Source organism: Colias philodice, chromosome 22, assembly GCF_061535455.1.
Source record: "Colias philodice isolate Cphi_HAF_F1 chromosome 22, ilColPhil1 Martin Lab GWU primary, whole genome shotgun sequence".
NCBI lineage: Eukaryota > Metazoa > Arthropoda > Insecta > Lepidoptera > Pieridae > Colias > Colias philodice.
The window spans coordinates 3,313,535-3,335,563 of record NC_143107.1 but is presented as its reverse complement, the minus strand read 5'-3'; the positions used below and the strand labels follow the sequence as shown (position 1 = coordinate 3,335,563).

Genomic DNA, 22,029 nt, shown 5'->3' with positions numbered 1-22,029 from the left:
GGACTATAGCAATATAATTTCTAATTTTTATTTTGTCAGAAAAAAAAGTCCAAGACAACACTTACTCAATTAAACAAACAAGTACTTAATCGCAATTCATCGTTTCATAATTATAAAAAAAATATATAACTATATAGGGTATATTATGACAAAAAACGCTAAGAGATCATTGATGTAAAAAAAATACACCGAAATTGTATGTTTTTTTTCTATTATAATCATTATACAATTATACATGTTTCAACAACAAAATGTAATTGGCAATGTAATTTGTGTATTTTTGTTGTATGTACATACTTATAGTTGTACCAACTAAAAAGAAAATAGCAAACTGACACATTTTTTAACTTAAATATATGTAATACCTGTATATTTATACTGTGTTACATCAATCTATTGTTATGATAAATTATATATTGAAGAATAATAATTGAAAAAATAATGTTTAAAAATCTTACACCACCATACTTCATAATTTAATCGATATTCATTAATCATATATGTACTATGTACTACCCTATTTTTCTTATTTAATTAAAAGTATAAAAAAGCGAAATATAAGAAAAAATAAATAAATCAATGTTCAGTTTTCGAGCAGCCTAGTCTTTAAATATAATAAACATTATAATACAAAATTTAAACATCACTAATTTCTCTTTCAGTTTTGAAACGACTTCGATAATATAGAAAGTGATTGTTTTTAACAGAAGCAATAATGAAAATAGAAGATTGAAATTATTTAATGAAAAAGTGATCTCGGCAAAACGTGTTTTTAAAAGATACAATACAAAATTAGATACCTAAATAATGTGTTTTAATTTCATTGAACATATTCATATACCTACAAATAATGATTACCTCTTGTCTTGTTTAAAAACTAACAAAAAACTGAATTATATAAACAAGTACTCCTGTGGAGTGTAGCTGATATTAAAATTAAATGTTAAGTAGGTAGGTAGTTCGTTATGTAAAACCTCGAAATAATAGTTTGTTATCGTTATTTTTTCTTATCTAGTTACATTAAATTGACTTTGTTGATTTTTAATTGAAGTTGTATTCTCAATATTTCTAGTCCCTTAGGTACCTATTTTAGTAATTTAGCTGCAAGCCAATAATTTAAATAGTAGTTAGGACCATTAATATTACTTAGTTAAAAATCTTAAAATTTTCATTTGTCAATATCATTCATCAGTGTTTTTTCTATCATTTATCAGTGTTTTTTAATTCTATCATTTTATAATCCTCGTAGTGCCTTTTTTAATTTATGTACCTACTGAATTAGGTGTTAGGAAGATATACCTAAGTTTATTATAAAAAAATAAAAATATAGTTATTTATATCAGTTCCATCTGTCGGTTTGCAATGATTAATTTGTTAAGTTCTTCATACACTGTTTATTGAATCGAACATGTGAATAATGATTTTAGTAGTTCATTTCTATGTGTTTCTATGGCATACTTAGATCATTAAGTAAATGGCATAAGAAAAAGCTAATTTTAAGTAGGTAATAAGTACTAAACATTGTCTTGTGTAGTAGATGATAAGCAATTTATCTAATCAAAACTTTAATTACCTATTTCAATAATAAAACAGCTATCTTCATAGATTATTATATACATATTATATCAAAATTTAGTTTCATAAAATCAATAATAATAATTATTTTTGAATTGCGAATAAAACAACAATAATTGAAACTAAAATGGTTTTATTAACATGACTATATTATTCAACTAATGGTAACAGTAATACATTTTTTCATACAACTTAAATAAAATCTATACATAAAAAAACGTAGGAAAATACACTTGAATATTTTTTGGGTGCGATTTACAAAATAATAATCGAAGCAAAAAATATGCTACCCCGGGCTAGACGTAAACAGTAGTGCATGGATAAACTTAAAATTTTGAATAAATATTATAAAAACAGGTCGGATCAACATATTAAAGGCTAAACATATAATATAACATCTTGCTAAGACCAATAGGAGCGTAACAATGCGGATAAAGCCACGGAGCACGATGGTGGTCTGTTTCGTGCTTTCACGTGTTTCTTCTTAGTGACGCTGCTTTGAGCACCTGGCGCGTCTGGCTGAAATTGTTTAAAATATGAATACATATTTTTGTTATCCTTTTTCACATGCATGAGTATGAGTATCAATCAAAAATCAAGAATAGTCCATAATAAAGATTAGATTGAAATTCAATTTATGAATAGATATATATATATGAATTCTTGAAAGTCACAACTTTGGTTTTTAACAGCGATGTTTATTATAAAACTTATTGTTTGTGACGAGAGTTTTATAGAGATTTTAATGTATTTTACAACAAATATAGTTAATAGTATAAATTTATAAAAAAATATATTTTGTTCTAATAGTAACAGAGGTTGCATTGAGGAAACTATTTTTGATCAATACTTTATGTAGTTTGATCGTTTCATAAACAAAAATTAGGCCAAAAATATAATTAACATACTTAACTGGTGATTCCATTTTGTACTGATACAAAGCCTGTTTTATATATGTACAATATTTTGACTTCAATTATTCCTTTTATTGGTTGTGTCATTCCTCCTCCTGATGAAACTGTCTTTATGTTATAGAGTAATTTATGGCATTTCTGAAAAAAAAAATCCACATTTAATGAAAACCTTCAATTTGTCAAAACTAAATCAAATAATTGGGACCACCACATTGCAGGCAGCTTTCAAATAAAAAAAAAGAATTCTCAAAATCGGTTTTCTCAGTGAAAAATTATGATGTAACAACGCGAAAAAGAGAATAAGTCCAATTTCGAAGTCGATTAAAATGTAAATTTAATCATGATATTGTGTTATTTATTACATTTATGCAGTTTAAATGTTTCACAAACAGGAATTAGGTCAATAAATATATTATGTACTTAACTTGATATTTTTTCTCATCAAAACTTTATATGTAATGTAAAATATTTTGCCCTCAAGTCCTATGGATGAAACTGGTCTTTTATATTTTCCTATTTCTACTGGGAATCAATTGTGGCGTTTCTGAAAAAAAAAAACATTTATAAAATATTTGATTATCCTCATTTTTTATCACTGGCAATAATTTTTAACGTTTTAATACACTTTTTTTAAATTTATTGAGAGTTTTGCATCCATACTTTTGTTATCTAAACTTAATCAAGATATTATGTTTTTTTAATGCTCCTTTTTAGACAAACAGGAATTATGCCAAACAAATATAATATACTTAACTTGTGATTTAATGTTGTCATATTAAACCTATTCTTTTGTGTTGTTTGTCCGTCTTCTGCGATCTGGAAAATATGAAATATATGAAATATTATATAAGTTGTATCATAAATTTAGAAAGATAATAAGAAGATTATAAAAGATAATATAAACCTATGACAAATATCCGCAAAAAGGAACACTGTTTTCAATTTTTTTGACTGGCAGCGAGCACATCATACTGAGCAAATTATATCTGAAACTTTCTGTATTAATGCAAAACTACCACCTCCTCCTTTATCCAGGCTTGGGACTGGCTGCGATGAGGTAGAATAAAATAATCTTATAAAATTTATTCTATTCACCCTCAAACACAGGCGGAGTTACCTAACTACCGTCTAAGTACTCGATATACACTAATTACTACTATTATACTTAACTATAAAAGAAATAAAAATTGTAAAGTGTGTATATGATTGACACGTGTTTAAGTAAAGCGTTATGCGTGTAATAAAATAAAATTAAATAAATATAACCATGATTCTATCAAAAATACATACTTAGGTATACACGTAAATAAAATGTATGAATAAAATATCTACATTCTACATCAATAATTTACACGATCTAAATTAATTTACTCTAGTTTACTCTAGTCTATATACCTATAAACTAAACTTAATTGATTTTATATACACAAAAATATAGTTTGTGTTGTGCATGTAAGTTAATGTTAAAAAACAAAATTGATTGATCTACATAGAAAATTGAAGCATAGCGAGACAAAATATTTAAATATTACTGTAAAATGCGCTCAGCGAATGTAAAAGTACGATATTAGAAGTAATGATGTAGCGCGTTGTACTGTAAATATACGTCGGACGTGATGCAATTTATAAAAATGAAATGATAGCCCTTCGAATATAGAATAACGATGGATCATGAAAGACGATAGCGGGCGCTTTTAGTCCAACGGAAGGAATGGATCCGCGGACGGTACCGGGCCGGTGTCGGGCGGAGCTGCGCGCGAGCGGCCTCGCTCGGCGGCGAGACGTGGCCGGGCCGGCGCGCGCCGCGGCGGGCGCAGGAGCGGCTCTGTCGCAGAGGTGAGTGCGGTGCCCTAAGTCGCTTTGCATTGGCGCTGCGTCGCGCCTGCAGTGATGGCGGTGGCTAGATGTAGACAGTGTGGAAACAATAGAATATTACGATTGATAATGCGGGGCGTTTCTCTCAAGTTGTATGTATTAATATTTATATTACATCTCATATAATATGTCATAATTGTGCTAACCTAACCAAAATATTTGCGTATTTGAAAAAAAAAATGGACAAATCACGGATACACAAAATAAAAACAATTTTATGTTCCTATAAATAATTGTTATTTATTTTAAGTATCAAATTTGATAAATGTTTTTATTTTTTTATTTTTATTAAGAATTTCCAACAAAGAAAACATAATTTATAGTTAATACCTACTAATATAGCTTATCGTATAATAACAATATATGTTTCTTTACTTATAGGAAATTACAACAATCGTATATTTAAACGGATAACAATAACATGTTATGAAAAAATGAAATACAATTTCTGATGCAGGAAATACAAACAAACAAATAATAATTTACCAAAGTAGATCCAAAACAAATTTGCAATAATATCGTTTTTACTAATATTACTAATTACTAATTAAAAACTAATGCTGACTACTATTATTATTATTACAATTTATTGTAAATAGTATGGTGCTTATCGACATGTTTCATTGAAATGTTTATTAAGAATACGCTTGAATACCGCAAGTGAATTGTGAAATATATCAATTTCACGCGACTTTGCTGCAACAACGTTGTACTCATGGGTAAGTCTAACTATTGGGGAATGCTTCCATAAGTTTGTTCGAAATGGAGGAGTTCTGAGTATAGCGCAGGGATATCGAGGGATCCTGGCGGGCACATTAATACATATTCTGCCCAATAATTCAGAAGAATCAATACAATTATTAATTATTTTATATAAGAAAAATATATCTAACATTGTACGTCGAGATTTTAAGCTCAACATCTTGAAGTTATTGAGTCTGTCCAGATAACTTGTGCAGGTTTTACCAATTCCAGTTCTGAATGCTAGACAACGGACCAGTAATTTTTGTAAACGCTCGATCCGAATTATATGCGTTTGATAAGATGGGTTCCAGACTGTACAACAATACTCCAGACGACTACGAACGAAGTTGTTGTAAAGTACAAGCGCTGTTTTAGGATCCTTGAATTCTTTGGAGCACCGTAGGATGAAGCCAAGCGATCGATATGATGCAGCCAATATGTTGTAGTAGTGAGATGTAAAACGTAATTGTTGAGTGAATGTTATCACTATCATGTAAACAAAATTTAAATGGACATGTTTATTAATATTATTTTATTAATATACCGTGAAATATTCACAAAACGAAAGATGTCGTTTACTTTAAAAGTCAAAGCAGTATCATGAAAGGTCGGGAACCTTCAGATGCTGGGAAATGTTACCCAGGCATTTTTTTTTCTCTTTTTCATATAAATCGCATTTTACTTTTCCAAAAAGCTGGTACATCTCAGTAAAATGAGCATTCTTTCGATTTCTTTTGCTGCAAAGATTTCGTAGTGGGATTATGTTGTAGGCAATAAAAAGACAAAAAAAGCAAAACAGAATACCTATTGTTCATTGACTATTAAATAAAAATAATCATACTTTTACATTTAAGTTGTGCTTTAAATTCAGTGATTTAACTTTATTTATGGTTATTTCCGAGATACCAAATTAGGCTTATTTTTCCGAAATTAACCGAATAGAAATAATATTTATTAACTATCAAATTATGTGGTAATATAAAATGTGCTAACCTTAAGCTTCTTTTGATGCTGAGCAATGTTGTAAAATATAGATCGCTACATTATTAGGTAATTTTGCCCATCATTGTAACTTTTGTTTAAAACAACCTTCAGTGGTAGTTATAATATTTCAAACGTTATTTAATGACATATTATGAGTAAAAGAAACCTGTGTTTTCGCCATCATGCACAAACTATCAAGTTGAATTTTCACCATTTTTTTTTCCCGCGAAATGACACATGATATTCAATGAGTTACAACAAGTCGCTGATTTAAATTAGCGACACACACAATAGGCAGTGTTGACAGACAAATTAACCAACTATTTTACACCAAATACTTTGAATGTTGCCAAAGTATGAAGGTATTTTTGCAATTTAAAAAGTGACTTATGAATTGATCTTCGGGCAAAGATATCCTTGGTAAAAAAATCACAATAAGACTCTATGCATTTTCGAAGTAATTATGATATTGATTAATTGTTTTTGATAATGTAGTTTTTTTTTGCGTTGGAATATATTCAAGAATATGGTTATCATACTAACAAAAGATGTTTTCAACTCTTAGAGTATTTCATACATTTTACATTGTCTTAATAAAATATTGTAAATAACAAAAACTTATAGGTGATACGTAAACATAAATGTTCTACTTATGTATCTAATAAAAACTAAAATTATATTTTATAGATATATTATATGCATGTGAAAAAAGCAATTGATTGTACTTAGTATAACAATTCTTCAGTTCTCGATAAGGTTTGGAGTTTGTACGATAACCGTACTTACTACATAGTCACTTTAATTATTTTAAGCAAGCAAGCAATGAAATGTTTCAATTTACAAAATAAATAACCAGTCGACCAGCTGTATTCCAACATTAGGTACATTAAGATAAAATGTATTTTACATAATGATAGTATGTACTTTATATGCAATGAGTTCTTAATATTACAGGTTAACGTTGACTTTTTTTTAAATTACACATAAGTAGTATAAACTATAACGTATTAAGAAGAATTTAGAGAAGATATAAAGAAGAGAAAGAAGAATAGGCACAGTGGTGTAATTAAATAACACGAAACGAAAAGGGCGAGTTACATAAGAAGGTATAGCGAAAAAATAGAAGAGTTGCCTGATACTTTAATTCAATAAAGTTTCTCTCGAAGAAGAGAAGGCAGAGTAAAAGTAAGGAAGAAAGTTTTTATTTTTGCAATACGAATTACAATATTATAACTTTAATTTATTTTAAAATAACTGTTGACAACGTAACGTGTATGTTAATATATTTTTTTTTTCATAAGTACATAATAATCGACAACCAACATTTGTTTTAAACTTTAGTTCCATTTAAAACGAGATAAAAGAATAAATTTATACGAATACATTTTTTTATACTTAATTACTTATAGAATAAATCTTGATCTTGCTTGATTGAGGTGATTCAAAATACTGGAATTACTAATTATACGCTATTCACATATCGAACTATTCCACCATACTTCAATACTGAATACAGTCAAGTATTTTTATGTAGGTAAATTAAAATTCATTAACTCCACTTGCTTGCAGGATCCGTGCGATCAACCCCACCGGGTGAGACCCTTTTGGGAAGCCCAGCGAGTGCGATCAGCAACCGGATAGAATTCATGTTCTTGTTTGGATGTCGTTTCAGAAAATATTATCATACAAATCAATCATAAAAGCATAGCCTTCAGTGTTGTATTTGATGTCGTTAATATTAGGATTTTAGTTTCATGTTCGTTCGGTTATAATTTGCACTTCAGTTTAGTTCCAAAACTTTGTGACCTCACATACGACGGCAACTGGATCATAATGCCATTTTTTTTAATTACATATATTATATTTACCGTGAACTTTCACTGTGATAGTCAATTTTCTTTGGCTTTTATCAAGGATTTTGTCCACTTACGACGTTTCCTTTGGTGAACAGAAAATTTCTTTTGTCAGCTTCGAGACATTTTTGGAGTGAGAAAAAGTCATCATGTCACTCATGTTTGTTTGGCTATTGCGTCTGACCAATGTTTTCATTGCTTTCTATAATAGTAAAATGGCTATGACTGTTTATTATAATAGTAAAATGGCTATTTTAATTAGATAACGTATGTAATTCCAGTATTTGTTTCTTGTTTCGTTGATGCGGCAAATATATTCTTGATGTTCTATCACTATTATTTTTCGTTTTTTTTGGTTCTTTTTTGTGTTTTTTTTTTGTCTTTTTTGTATACTTTTTTTTCTGATTTATTTTTTGTTTTTGTTCTTTTTTGTGTGTTTTTTTTTGTATATTTCTTTTTTCTGATATTTTTTATGTATTTTTTTTGGTAGCTATTAAACAATTTGCCGTTTTAAATAGAATAATTAAAAATACATTTTAATTTATGCAAATTAAAGGCATACGAAATAATCTAAGAAGTAAAAATTCCACCCTTTATATTATTTACGTTAGTAACAAACGCTTGAATTTATTCGATGTGATGAATAACCATATTCTTGTTACAATATTTTTTACATAAAATACTCGTAAATGCATATGCATGCTTTGCGCAGGTGTGATTATTATAATATATAATCTGTAATCAAAGTTTCAATTTATGAGGATTCGGGTATAATTTACAATTTAAGTACTGAAAATGTTGTATATTATTATACCCAATCATAAGCTTTGCTTTGAATAGAAAAGAGGAGACAAGATGTACCTCTTATGTTTTATGGTGCTGAGTTTATATTTCGATACTTATAATAAAATAATGTTGATGATTGTTCCTTTATCTCCTCAAGAAGCATAGGGCTTCAGTATATAGTTCATTCAGTAGATAAATAATAAATTAATACTAATAAAATATTCATAGATAAATTAATATAGTGGTTGGGTACTGAAAATGTGATGATTGGCGTACAGGGGGTCATCAGCTTTGCTTTGAACAACACTTCAAGCAAAGAGAGACAAGATGTGCAACCAATGCTTTATGGTATCGAGTGTATTTTGATAAATAATAATACTAATAAAATATTCATAGATAAATTAATAAAGTGATTGGGTACTGAAAATGTGATGATTGGCGTACAGGGGGTCATCAGCTTTGCTTTGAACAACACTTCAAGCAAAGAGAGACAAGATGTGCAACCAATGCTTTATGGTATCGAGTGTATTTTGATAAATAATAATACTAATAAAATATTCATAGATAAATTAATAAAGTGATTGGGTACTGAAAATGTGATGATTGGCGTACAATGGGTCATCAGCTTTGCTTTGAAGAACACTTCAAGCAAAGAGAGACGAGATGTGCTACCAATGCTTTATGGCATCGAGATTGTATTTTGATAAATAATAATACGAATAAAATATTCATAGATAAATTAATAAAGCGATTGGGTACTGAAAATGTGATGATTGGCGTACAATGGGTCATCAGCTTTGCTTTGAAGAACACTTCAAGCAAAGAGAGACAAGATGTGCTACCAATGCTTTATGGTATCGAGTTTGTATTTTGATAAATAATAAATTAATTAATACTAAAAAAAATATTCATAGGTAAATTAATATAGTGGTTGGGTACTGAAAATGTGATGATTGGCGTACAATGGGTCATCAGCTTTGCTTTGAAGAACACTTCAAGCAAAGAGAGACGAGATGTGCTACCAATGCTTTATGGCATCGAGTTTTATTTTGATAAATAATAATACTAATAAAATATTCATAGATAAATTAATAAAGTGATTGGGTACTGAAAATGTGATGATTGGCGTACAATGGGTCATCAAATTTGCTTTGAAGAACACTTCAAGCAAAGAGAGACAAGATGTGCTACCAATGCTTTATGGTATCGAGTTTGTATTTTGATAAATAATAAATTAATTAATACTAAAAAAAATATTCATAGGTAAATTAATATAGTGGTTGGGTACTGAAAATGTGATGATTGGCGTACAATGGGTCATCAGCTTTGCTTTGAAGAACACTTCAAGCAAAGAGAGACGAGATGTGCTACCAATGCTTTATGGCATCGAGTTTTATTTTGATAAATAATAATACTAATAAAATCTTCATAGATAAATTAATAAAGTGATTGGGTACTGAAAATGTGATGATTGGCGTACAATGGGTCATCAGCTTTGCTTTGAAGAACACTTCAAGCAAAGAGAGACGAGATGTGCTACCAATGCTTTATGGCATCGAGTTTGTATTTTGATAAATAATAATACGAATAAAATATTCATAGATAAATTAATAAAGTGATTGGGTACTGAAAATGTGATGATTGGCGTACAATGGGTCATCAGCTTTGCTTTGAAGAACACTTCATGCAAATTTTTAAATTGTTAAAATACCTTCATACTTTGGCAACATTCAAAGTATTTGGTGTAAAATAGTTGGTTAATTTGTCTGTCAACACTGCCTATTGTGTGTGTCGCTAATTTAAATCAGCAACTTGTTGTAACTCATTGAATATCATGTGTCATTTCGCGGGAAAAAAAAAATGGTGAAAATTCAAGTTGATAGTTTGTGCATGATGGCGAAAACACAGGTTTCTTTTACTCATAATATGTCATTAAATAACGTTTGAAATATTATAACTACCACTGAAGGTTGTTTTAAACAAAAGTTACAATGATGGGCAAAATTACCCAATAATGTAGCGATCTATATTTTACAATATTGCTCAGCATCAAAAGAAGCTTAGGGTTAGCACATTTTATATTACCACATAATTTGATAGTTAATAAATATTATTTCTATTCGGTTAATTTCGGAAAAATAAGCCTAATTTGGTATCTCGGAAATAACCATAAATAAAGTTAAATCACTGAATTTAAAGCACAACTTAAATGTAAAAGTATGATTATTTTTATTTAATAGTCAATGAACAATAGGTATTCTGTTTTGCTTTTTTTGTCTTTTTATTGCCTACAACATAATCCCACTACGAAATCTTTGCAGCAAAAGAAATCGAAAGAATGCTCATTTTACTGAGATGTACCAGCTTTTTGGAAAAGTAAAATGCGATTTATATGAAAAAGAAAAAAAAAATGCCTGGGTAACATTTCCCAGCATCTGAAGGTTCCCGACCTTTCATGATACTGCTTTGACTTTTAAAGTAAACGACATCTTTCGTTTTGTGAATATTTCTCGGTATATTAATAAAATAATATTAATAATCATATGCATTTAAATTTTGTTTACATGATAGTGATAACATTCACTCAACATTTATCAAATTTGATACTTAGAATAAATAACAATTATTTATAGGAACATAAAATTGTTTTTATTTTGTGTATCCGTGATCTGTCCATTTTTTTTCAAATACGCAAATATTTTGGTTAGGTTAGCACAATTATGACATATTATATGAGATGTAATATAAATATTAATACATACAACTTGAGAGAAACGCCCCGCATTATCAATCGTAATATTCTATTGTTTCGACACTGTCTACATCTAGTCACCGCCATCACTGCAGGCGCGACGCAGCGCCAATGCAAAGCGACTTAGGGCACCGCACTCACCTCTGCGACAGAGTCGCTCCTGCGCCTCCCACGGCCGGCCGCCAGCTCCGGAACTCACGACCTACCGCCTTGCAGAGGACTCTCGACACGCATTTCCACCTGTCACCGAGCCGATAAGGTCCATTCAAATCCATTTAAATTCCTATGAACCAAGCAGCTGCTATGACTTTACATATCCATTATAACATTATTATATATAAGAAAAGTTCAGTCAATTTTATAAATTACTGTCACCGCCACTGACATATAAATACTCGACAATGCGCATACAACCTTAAAACCAATAACAAACTTATACATTCGCTCTCGCATTTTACTTTAATACAAATAATTTGTTACACAGTGTTTCAACTTTAACGTAGAATCAATTCGTTTTTTAATGTTAGCGTCGTGATGATAAGAGTTCATAAAAAAATACGCACAATGTAAACGTTGGCAACATGATTTGATTTTAATAATTGATTTCTGATATAGAACGGAGGTGAACAATTTCATTCCAGGAAGCCGAGTGTGTAATGCTTGCAAGTGTAACTCGTCAATCTACCAAGCAAAGTGAATAGTGTAATGCATGGTGGGAAATCCCTAAAGTAACTGTGGAATGACGACGTTATTTACGTAAGGTTTACCGTTAATTAATTTTTCCCTATGTACAAGAAGCATTAAATCGTTCCTATCCCGTACGCGACCTAATGCCACGTACAACTGTCCGTGACTAAATACGTCCGATCTTAAATCTATGCCGACCCTATTAATAGTTTGACCTTGACTCTTATGAATGGTCATTGCATAACACACCTGAAGGGGAAATTGCAATCGACACATTTCTATTGGACTATTATGATCAATGGGGGCTTTAAACATGATTCGCGGTATAAAAAACAATTCGGCTATTCCCGGTTTGCGAACTGTTATTAATCGAGGTGAAGTCGCTTCGATTATAACTTTTGTACCATTAACTAAATGATCTGAAAAACTAAGGTTACGAATTATTATACAAATACATCCTACTTTTAAAGTGAGATCGTGTTCTGGTATACCTTTAGGGTGCATACTATTCAACACGTCAACGCCTAAATACAATTCGTCAGTGTCATCCGTAGCCGTTTTATCTACTGAATAGAAATGTAAAAGGTCGCCTGGCAAACGGTCTAATACAGTCCTATTTATTTCTCTAATATTGGAGTTGTGTGTCGAAAGAATGGCCCTACCTATACAAACTTCTGGCTCGTTTTCTAAAAGGAAATCCGAAAATACAAAATTAATTAACTCATTTAAATCAGTAGTAAATGATAAAAGTGAAAGGTCTATTAAATTTTGACAAGATCTACCGACCTTTACCGAATGTAAAGGCAAATTATTTGAACCTATTTGAAGTAAAAAATCGGAAAAAACACTATCTTCACTACACCTCTGAGGTGTAGTTAGTGAAAACGTCTTTAAACTCTGCCATAAGGGCGATGATTTAACTGAAGCATTAAATATATCAGAATGACACTTGGCGTTCGTAACTACGGGCGGAATCTGACGAAAATCTCCGGCAAAAATGATAACCTTTCCCCCGAAACTTTTATTAGACTTTGTCAAGTCTTGCAAAGACCTATCTAACAAATGAATGAGGTACTTGTGTACCATCGGCGCTTCGTCGTAAATGATTAAATCGGAGTGTAGTATGAGTTCAGCTCTCTGGGTTCCGTTTGTTACATACCAATAGCCTAAATCGTCAATAGCGCTTAACGGATACTTAAACATACTGTGCGCAGTCATACCGCCGTCATAGTTCTGCGCGGCAATACCTGAACTCGCTGTGCATAAAACTACACCGTTGAGTACGCCCCTCACGTACGCTGCTATCGTATTTAATAGCAACGTTTTACCAGTGCCTGCCGGACCGTCTATATAAATAGCACTTTCGTTACTATTGCGAAAACCGTGATCAGTGAGCAAATTTTGCACATATTCGAACACTTGCCGCTGGTCATGAGACAGCTTGGGCGTCCAAACATCCACAAATTCGCGTAACCCGTCTGCATCGTGTAGAGCCTTCTCACGACCTAGTTCGGTGGTGTCATCGTGCGCGTCAGGCAAACCTTGCTCTAACAAACACGAACCATGTTTTCGCAATAGACGGTCAATTTGAACCAAGGCCTGGGTGTACGCTCTATCCGGATCGTTATTTACGCGGTTAAGTATATCTTCAGCTAGCTCATTTTTAAATTTTTCCCACAGTGTCGCTACTGCTACCCCGTTAACAGCCAATAATACGAAAAAGTTACGCAGGCGTGGTCCGGTCAAAAAACATGAAGCTTCCTGCATAGCTATCTCGTATTCGGCTTCATCGTTGGCGATACCAACGGCTTTAGCGGCCTCCTGGAATGTGTTACAATTTGGACCACCCAAGTTATAAAGATCCCTGTAACTACGGCAGGGGTGTAAAGCTAACAGTAATCTTAAATAAAATTGTTCACCTCTGTTGGGCGCGACCCAAAATAAACGCGTCACTATTTCTCCCCTCTGTCTTTTCGTCAAAAATTTGCCGTTGGTCATATTATAAATGGTTGTATTTTTTGTTGAGGGGCGGCTGGAATGAACGATATACCTCTCGTAAAAATCTAAATATGTTAAACTATCGAATTCTTCACCGAGGGGACGATTAAAATACGTGACGAGATCCGAATCCGAATTCTGAACTGCGCGCGCTTCATTTCCCGCCTTAAAAAAAATTGATTGATGATTTTCTAAATGCACGTCTAACATCTTTACAGTAGGCTCACGTCCCGTGACGTCAAACTCAAAAACTCTCCAAGCAGCCTCACCAGAACCGATGTATCGTTTTGTGACGTACTGTTCTATTTCGTTATTTTTTAGTTCATCTGGAACAATGGCGACTCGAGCCTCGTCTGGACCTTTGGTCATATATTTAAAGAGATATTTAATGACTGTTCGAGTGGACACTGATTCTAAATTTAAATGGCAATCATATCTAAGAAGAAGTGCAGCGTTGTATGGTACTATCCACAAATCACTAATTTCTACATCCCTCCCTCTGTATTTAATAGTGGCTGTATTCTTACTGTTACGCTTTAAGTTAATAAACCCTTTATCATTACAATATGTGACTTCTGTCTCTGGTTTTGGGAAATAGCTTGTACATTTTTTTTTTTCACTATCCCAACATTTTAAATCTGTCCTATGCGGCGGACCGCATGGACCATGTACCATGTAATCTAAAACAGCTTTTCTTAATTTTCCATCAACTTCTGAAGCGTCAGGAATATCTGCTCTAATAAATTTATCCACATCAGTACCGTGAACGGGGCCACCACCCTCGACTGCAAAACAGATATGAGCGTGTGGTAATCCCCGTTTTTGGAACTCTATTACATATAAAATATAAACAATTTTACCAAACCAAACCCCTGTGCGTAGATCCCTCAAAAGTTGTTGCAATTTAATGTTAAAAACTCTAGCACAAATTGATGGCGTATTATGATGACCTGTTGTTGAATTTTGTATTTCAGGCCATTTGGGATTGCAAGTTAAAGTTAAAAGAAAAGATGGCAATCCTAATCTGTTAACTACTGCCATAGCATCCATATACTTTTGCTTCATATATCTAGGCCCCCCCGTGTAACTACTTGGCAAATAGACTCTACCAGGCACAACCCCACCCTCTCCTCGAATAGTCTCATCTACACTTATCTGCTGTAAAACTGACTCTACTTCTCTTAATGGAGCGGAACGGAGAGCATTATCCGTGTTACCTTTTTGGATGTTATACAGGTAACGAAGTCTTTCTTCTAAAATCCTACATTGCATATCAACTAACCACTCTTCAGACAAACGATTAAAATCGTTGAAACGGGGTTCGCTCAGAAGGAGACATCTTACATATTTGTTCTGGGTTAGTTTTGCTCCATTATTGTCCGTTTTGTTAGGAAACCATCCAGGGTTACCGTGCGGATACAATAATGGATATTGAAAAGTTTCATATAGGGGGTGCATTATATCTACTGTGTGAGGCTTTTTGTCTCCAATTTTCCAGATTGCAATGGCGCGAGGAATGTAACGTTCCTGCTCATTGCTTATAATGGCAGCAATCTCGTTGCCTAAAGGCATATCACCGAGAATGTTGCCATGTGTGCGTCGTGTGGTGTGCTCAAAAATGAGGTGTGCGTGGTCGGATGGTTCTTGGCTCAGCCGCTTGAAGCACTCTATATAAGGGTTGTGATTATGCAAGAAATTTGTAATCGATCGAATGACAGTTAAATCTAAATTTAAATTTGTAGCGAGGCTCTCTCGCTCACTGTTATCATAGATGTAAAGTCCAGCCGGGTTAGTAGTTTCTGAGTACGCAAGATCGAAAACTCTGTGATAAACCCTCCCTTGAATTTTTAAAAATGATACCCCCGTTGTCGGATGTTGAAATCCGTGTGAAACGCCTAAAGCACTAAAAGCAAATAAATTATTATAAGCCCTAGGCTTATGCAAAAAAGAAGGAAAGCTATAAAATGGTTCATTTAAAGGCGGGAAATTTTGAACGTTATAAGCGCCAGCCCCACAGCACCACTTGATACGATTCTTTTCCTCAAAGAACAATCTAGCATTACAGTGCCTACACAAAAACGCTTCCCTATCTAATAATGAAATGTTTTTAAAACTAAACAATTTGACGACAGTTAAGCCGTCGCCACTCTTTGTACCTATTAAATTGTTTGAATTCCGTAATTCAACGTCTAGATTTCGATTAATTTTATTGTACTTATCTACCGCTTGCCTATTAACTTCTGGATTACTTTGACTAAACTTCTGACTGGCCTGCCTATGAACCTCGGGATTGCTCTCGTTATATTTTTGAACTGCCTGCCTATGAATCTCGGGATTATTCTTACTATATCTTTCAACTGCTCGTTTATTGATTTCGGGATTAGTCTGATTATACTTCTGAACTGCCTGCCTATGAACTTCGGGATGTTTTTCATTATATTTTGTGACCGCTTTTAAATGAGAATCTGCATCTATAGATCGCCTACCTGGTCGTCCCCTCTTACGTCCTACTTCTACCGAACCTTCTGATGAACTATCCGAATCTACGTTAATATTGTTTTGTTTGTGTGCTTTAGATTTATTATATTTAGCCGGTCTACCGCGTTTTTTACCTACAATCCTAACGTCGGGTAATTTTGTTATGCAGACAACGGGTGTCAGTGTTGTTAATTTAGGGTCGCGAATATTTTGAATTAAAACTTTTGGTTTTAGGGAATTTAATTTAGGGTCATATTTTGGGGGTATACCTTTATTAACTAAAACTATCGGTTTTAAATTAGACAATTTAGGATCGTCTACAATAACTAATTGGTCGTCTACATTAACTAATTGGTTGTCTACACTAACTAATTCATTAATAATATTGACACTATGAAAATGATCTAAAATAATTTTATGAATTTGATATTGACTACCAAACGCCGGATTCCAAAACAAAAACTTTGCAAGAGTATCTAAATTGTTGCACTGAAAGAGACGTGCAGCTCCTACCGAATGCGAGTTATGGACGTATTTATTATTCGCGTCTACTTTATGGCTATTAAAGATAAAATATGTATTATTTGACCTCCAAAAAGATATCGTATTATTAGCGCCGGTGAAAAGGTAGCTATGTGTGGAGTCGTTGTGTGCAGTGTGAAATATTTTATTTTTTAGGATTAATTTTAATTGTAAAGTGTAAGTGGCTATGTCGCTGTCACATGTGGGAAACAGTCCGTTGTCGATCCAACTATCGTTGTCTGCCATCGATTTAATTTTAGCCAAATAGGTCCCTACACGTATATCAGAAGGCAATTCTTCAGGATATAAATGAGGATGATTATGCGCAACCCCAAGTGGTCTTACTTGAATGTATAACATGTCACCAAAGTCTAAAATAGTGTCAATATTTTCCTGAGAAAATACGGCTCTATTTAGAATAGAAGAATAAACAGCCGCGCATGTTGCCATCGCGACACATTGTGCGTTGTTACCCTTAAACCGGGGATCGGCTTGATGCGTTGACCCTTTAATAATAATTTGACCGATTAAAATAATAATAAAAACAGAATGAGATTTTATCAGGTCAGAAGTAACATAATATTTATATAATGCCGCACAATTTATTTATAATTTGTTAAGCAAATTGAAATGTTCCAAACAAAGAATAATACATTGTACCTATGATTATAAAATACAAATCCGTATGAAATATGTTAAAGAAAGTATCCCTAGTGAAATCACTATATCATTTCTAAAATTTCGTACTTAACACAAAAATATTAAGTCGATTAGATATGGGTTGAGAATGAGATCAAAGATGAATAATAATAGTTAAAAAAAAAAACTAAAAAACACGCTTTTTATAGAAAACCGAACTAAAAAATAGAAAATTTTATCAAATTAGTGTATTGTCATCGGTCCTCAATAAATCTACAAAGTTTGAACGAAATCTGGCCGTTTAAAGTGGGTCAAAATCGCGCCCAAAGAAGTTGGTTACAAACAAACAAACATACAGGTGAAGCTAATATAAAGCGTGTAAAAAGGAGACGAAACTACTCTAAAAAAAATACTAAGCTGGCTACGAAATACGAATAGAAAATGTGGCGTCATTTTACCTTACCCCGCAATCTATAAAAAAAATATTCGCGACGATCTACGTTTCAGTATAATATTATACTCGTATAATTAAACATATCTAGAATTATTTATCATGTTAATTTTAATCCTATCAAAACTATGTACTTACGTAATATGATGGAATGTTATTCTTTTATGGAAATAGTTTACATACTATTATTGGCAATTATTAAATCATGTATACATATAATTTATATATTTGTAATATCAAATCAAAATTAATCTCATTACCTATCAAGTTAAATTCTAGACTCTAGTAGGTATATGATACAATTCTAAAACCTGGTTTATAAATCTCGCTTTAATGTTGAAACTTGAAAGTATGTACCTACCTACAATAATCACTATCACTACATAGTATAAAACAAAGTCGCTTTCTCTGTCCCTATTTCCCTATGTCCCTTTGTATGCTTAAATCTTTGAAACTACGCAACGGATTTTGATGCGGTTTTTTTTAATAGATAAGAGTGATTCAAGAGGAAGGTTTATATGTATAATAACATCCATTAAATAGTGGAGAAGTACTGCTATTTTTGAGGTTTCTAATGTGATGTCGTAAATAATTCAATTTTTTCCGCTTACATTGCAAACGCAGGCTGAACCCTACGAGTTTTATCAAAATAATGTGCTAATTAGTATTGTACACATTGAAAAGATCTATAGAAAAGTCCGCGATGGTATATGTCTATCTCTTATGGATAACCCACAATAACTTTTTTTTGTCATTTACTTTTTACGACAAATAATGGTTAATTTTCGAAGCGATTTTAACTAATACATCATTAATCCTTAACCAATTAAATACCTTGAATACATTGTTCATTTAATATAGATCTATATGGCCCTTTACACCGTATGATTTAAGTGAATATTTTCGAAAATATTACAGATTTAAAAATTGCGGGACATAGCGTTTGCGGCGGTACCGGCCGGCCGCCATTGCACCCGTGCGCAGCAAATTAACTTCGCTACATAATGTGAAGAATGTGAATAATTAATTAAAATTAAACCGAAAATATCAATACTTTATCTATACCCACAGATAAGTTAAAAATAAATAAATATAAAATAAAATATATAATATATGTTCAATTACATACAAATTTTCAAAGCGTCTGGACCAATTTTAACTACTCACTGGCAGAAAGCTTTCATTGAAAAGAAAATAGGTAGGTATGTATCTTTATAACATACGTTAAAATACAGAACATTGATATACCTAACATGTGTTTGAATGATCAGAGACAATTTCATGATTTATAATAATTAATATTTTTACTATTTAAGGATATTTACAATTTTGAATGAATTACATAATATATAATATATTTTTATAATAAATTAATATCTATAACACAAAATGGCGACCGACGCCGCCCGCGGCGCGCGGCGCGCCCGCTAGTCGCGCGCGTTGCCGGTTCGCGATTCCCGCGCATTTCGATTAAGTACAACAAATTAGGAAAAAATATATTACCGACTTATTACCTGCTACATTTATACATATTATTATATTTAAAATATTATCTTCTATTCTATTTTATGTTAAAGAAAATGACTATTCTGTAACCTATAAGGTACATAGACACACATGACAACAACGGTAATTACGTAGGTATTGAGATGTTAAACATTAGAATACCAATTTTATAAAAAAAAAATCTTTGAGTTATTATTAAAAGTAGGTATCAACATATTCAGAACATTTCAATTTGCACAAAAAAAAGATAAAAGTGATTGATTACCTACCTAACAGAGCCTTATGAAAATATATATAGGTATATTAATTGACTTTAAACCTAATAAATTGAATAAAGCTTACCGGTAGCGATGCACGCCATTGCCGCTGCGTTGCCGCCATTGTTGCTAGATGATGCTTGGAACATGTTGAGGCACGAAGTCACGTAGAATCTCGAAGTTACTGAAAACGATAAATGAATATTTAAAAAAACAAAGCATTAAATAACAGACATCACTTGTTTTTATTAAACCATTGAAAAAAAAAACAAAAGAATAAATCGTCATGAATTGAAATGAAGTCTTTTTATATTTTATAATTACCTATTACCTATATTAATATATTTAATTGTTAGTAAGAAAAATGTATAAAGACAACAATAAAACTCAAATCATTATTCACTCCAAGTACAATATGAGACCAATAATTAAAATAAATGTAAATCGACTTACCCTGCGAACAGACGAAATGTTAATGGAACTTGGAAGAGAATTGGCGCGGGCGCGGGGCGTTTTATTCTTAATTTCCCACCGGAAGTTGCAAACATTACGAAAAAAGTGGGAATAGACAATTTCACAGTTTTGTATTTTTTTTTGTTATCTTAATTAAAATATATTTTAATTAATAAGCGATATTTAAAATACGTAATCTAATCTAAAAAATATATTGATATAACGATAAAATAATTTAGAAACATAATATGTATTAAATTAATATCCAACTGTTAATAAGGGGTTTAATTTATGTTTTATTATTTTCATATTTAATTATTTTTCGAAAATATGCTATATGGAATATATTCAATACAAATATATATTTTTTTTAATAATAATAACAACTAACTATGTAATGTTTAATTTATTTTTATTATTACACAATAATTATAGAAGACTGTCTATGAATACCTTGAATACGTAATATTGTTTTCAAAATTCAAATATAAAAGTCAAATTATGCTTTTTATAAACATAACTAAGAAATCAATATTTTCATAATTATTAAACACAACTAAAATATTTATGAAATTATTTTAAAGTAAACAAAAAACGTATCGTCATAATTAAATTGTATTTAAGAATTTTATTCAAGTTTATTCTGATTTGAGAAAAATATATCCAATGCTGCCAACATTATATATTTTTTGGTCATAATAGCAATGTTTTAATTTAAATGCACTTGGAAAAAAGTTATGCGTGCTCGTAATTTTTTATTTCATTTAATCTGGTTTTTTGTATGTTATTATATTTCTTTTAAATATTTAATTAATTAAAGTCTCTCAATTATTGTTAATTTTTTTTTGCACTTTTTTTACTCATTAGTTGTCAAAAATGATAATTGTAACGTCAAATTAATAGTTATGTCAACCTCAGATGTCAACAAACAACTTTCCGAAAACAAATAAGAATTAAGAAAACGGCTTCTTGTGTAAAATGTAAAATATTATGTGTTTATTATGCATAGCAAAAATATGTTTTGCAATTTTATCCAAAAGTAAGAAGATAAGAAGTTTTCATATCATTGATCTACTCATTATATTTAATTCTAATAAGTGTGGATACTATAACGTTTGATTCCAATAAGTAATAAAAATAAAACAACGATTCAATGAATTAAAACATACATTTTTGTGATGAAAGAAGACTACAATGCCAAGTGTAAAACAAGTGAAATCTAATAAGATCAGAGGGTATGAAAATAAAGAAAAACAAAAGTTGAATTTACCAAACATAAAGGAAATGTTTTATGATTTGCAGATGCTCACATATTTTTACATTTATTGAAGATTCCAGAAAGTTATTTGTATTATCAATATTGAATAACACAGACTGATTGACCCATTGATGGTATTATGTAGATCATAATTATTATAGATGAAAAAATAATAATAAAGTGTATAAAATTTCAATTTGAATAACCATGATATGTCTGAAAACTTTATAACTATTGTTACTGTATTTCTTAGTTCTTATTACTATAATATAAAGGAAATACCTAATAAGTAGAAGC

General features: G+C 31.3%; 1 long non-coding RNA gene across 3 annotated transcripts; it reads right to left on the bottom strand.

Annotated features, from left to right (window-relative positions):
- Positions 1 to 1,828: 1,828 nt before the first annotated feature.
- On the bottom strand, positions 1,829 to 20,641 carry LOC149478374 (uncharacterized). Of its 3 annotated transcripts, none has more exons than XR_016317426.1 (6): positions 20,475 to 20,641; positions 20,107 to 20,205; positions 3,244 to 3,305; positions 2,915 to 3,033; positions 2,484 to 2,627; positions 1,829 to 2,094 (listed from the first exon to the last, which is right to left on the bottom strand). It is a non-coding gene; the product is annotated as an uncharacterized LOC149478374 (long non-coding RNA). The 3 variants fall into 3 exon arrangements; XR_016317427.1 differs by lacking the exon at positions 20,475 to 20,641 and adding an exon at positions 20,353 to 20,369; XR_016317428.1 differs by lacking the exons at positions 20,107 to 20,205; positions 20,475 to 20,641 and adding an exon at positions 3,394 to 3,408.
- Positions 20,642 to 22,029: the final 1,388 nt, after the last annotated feature.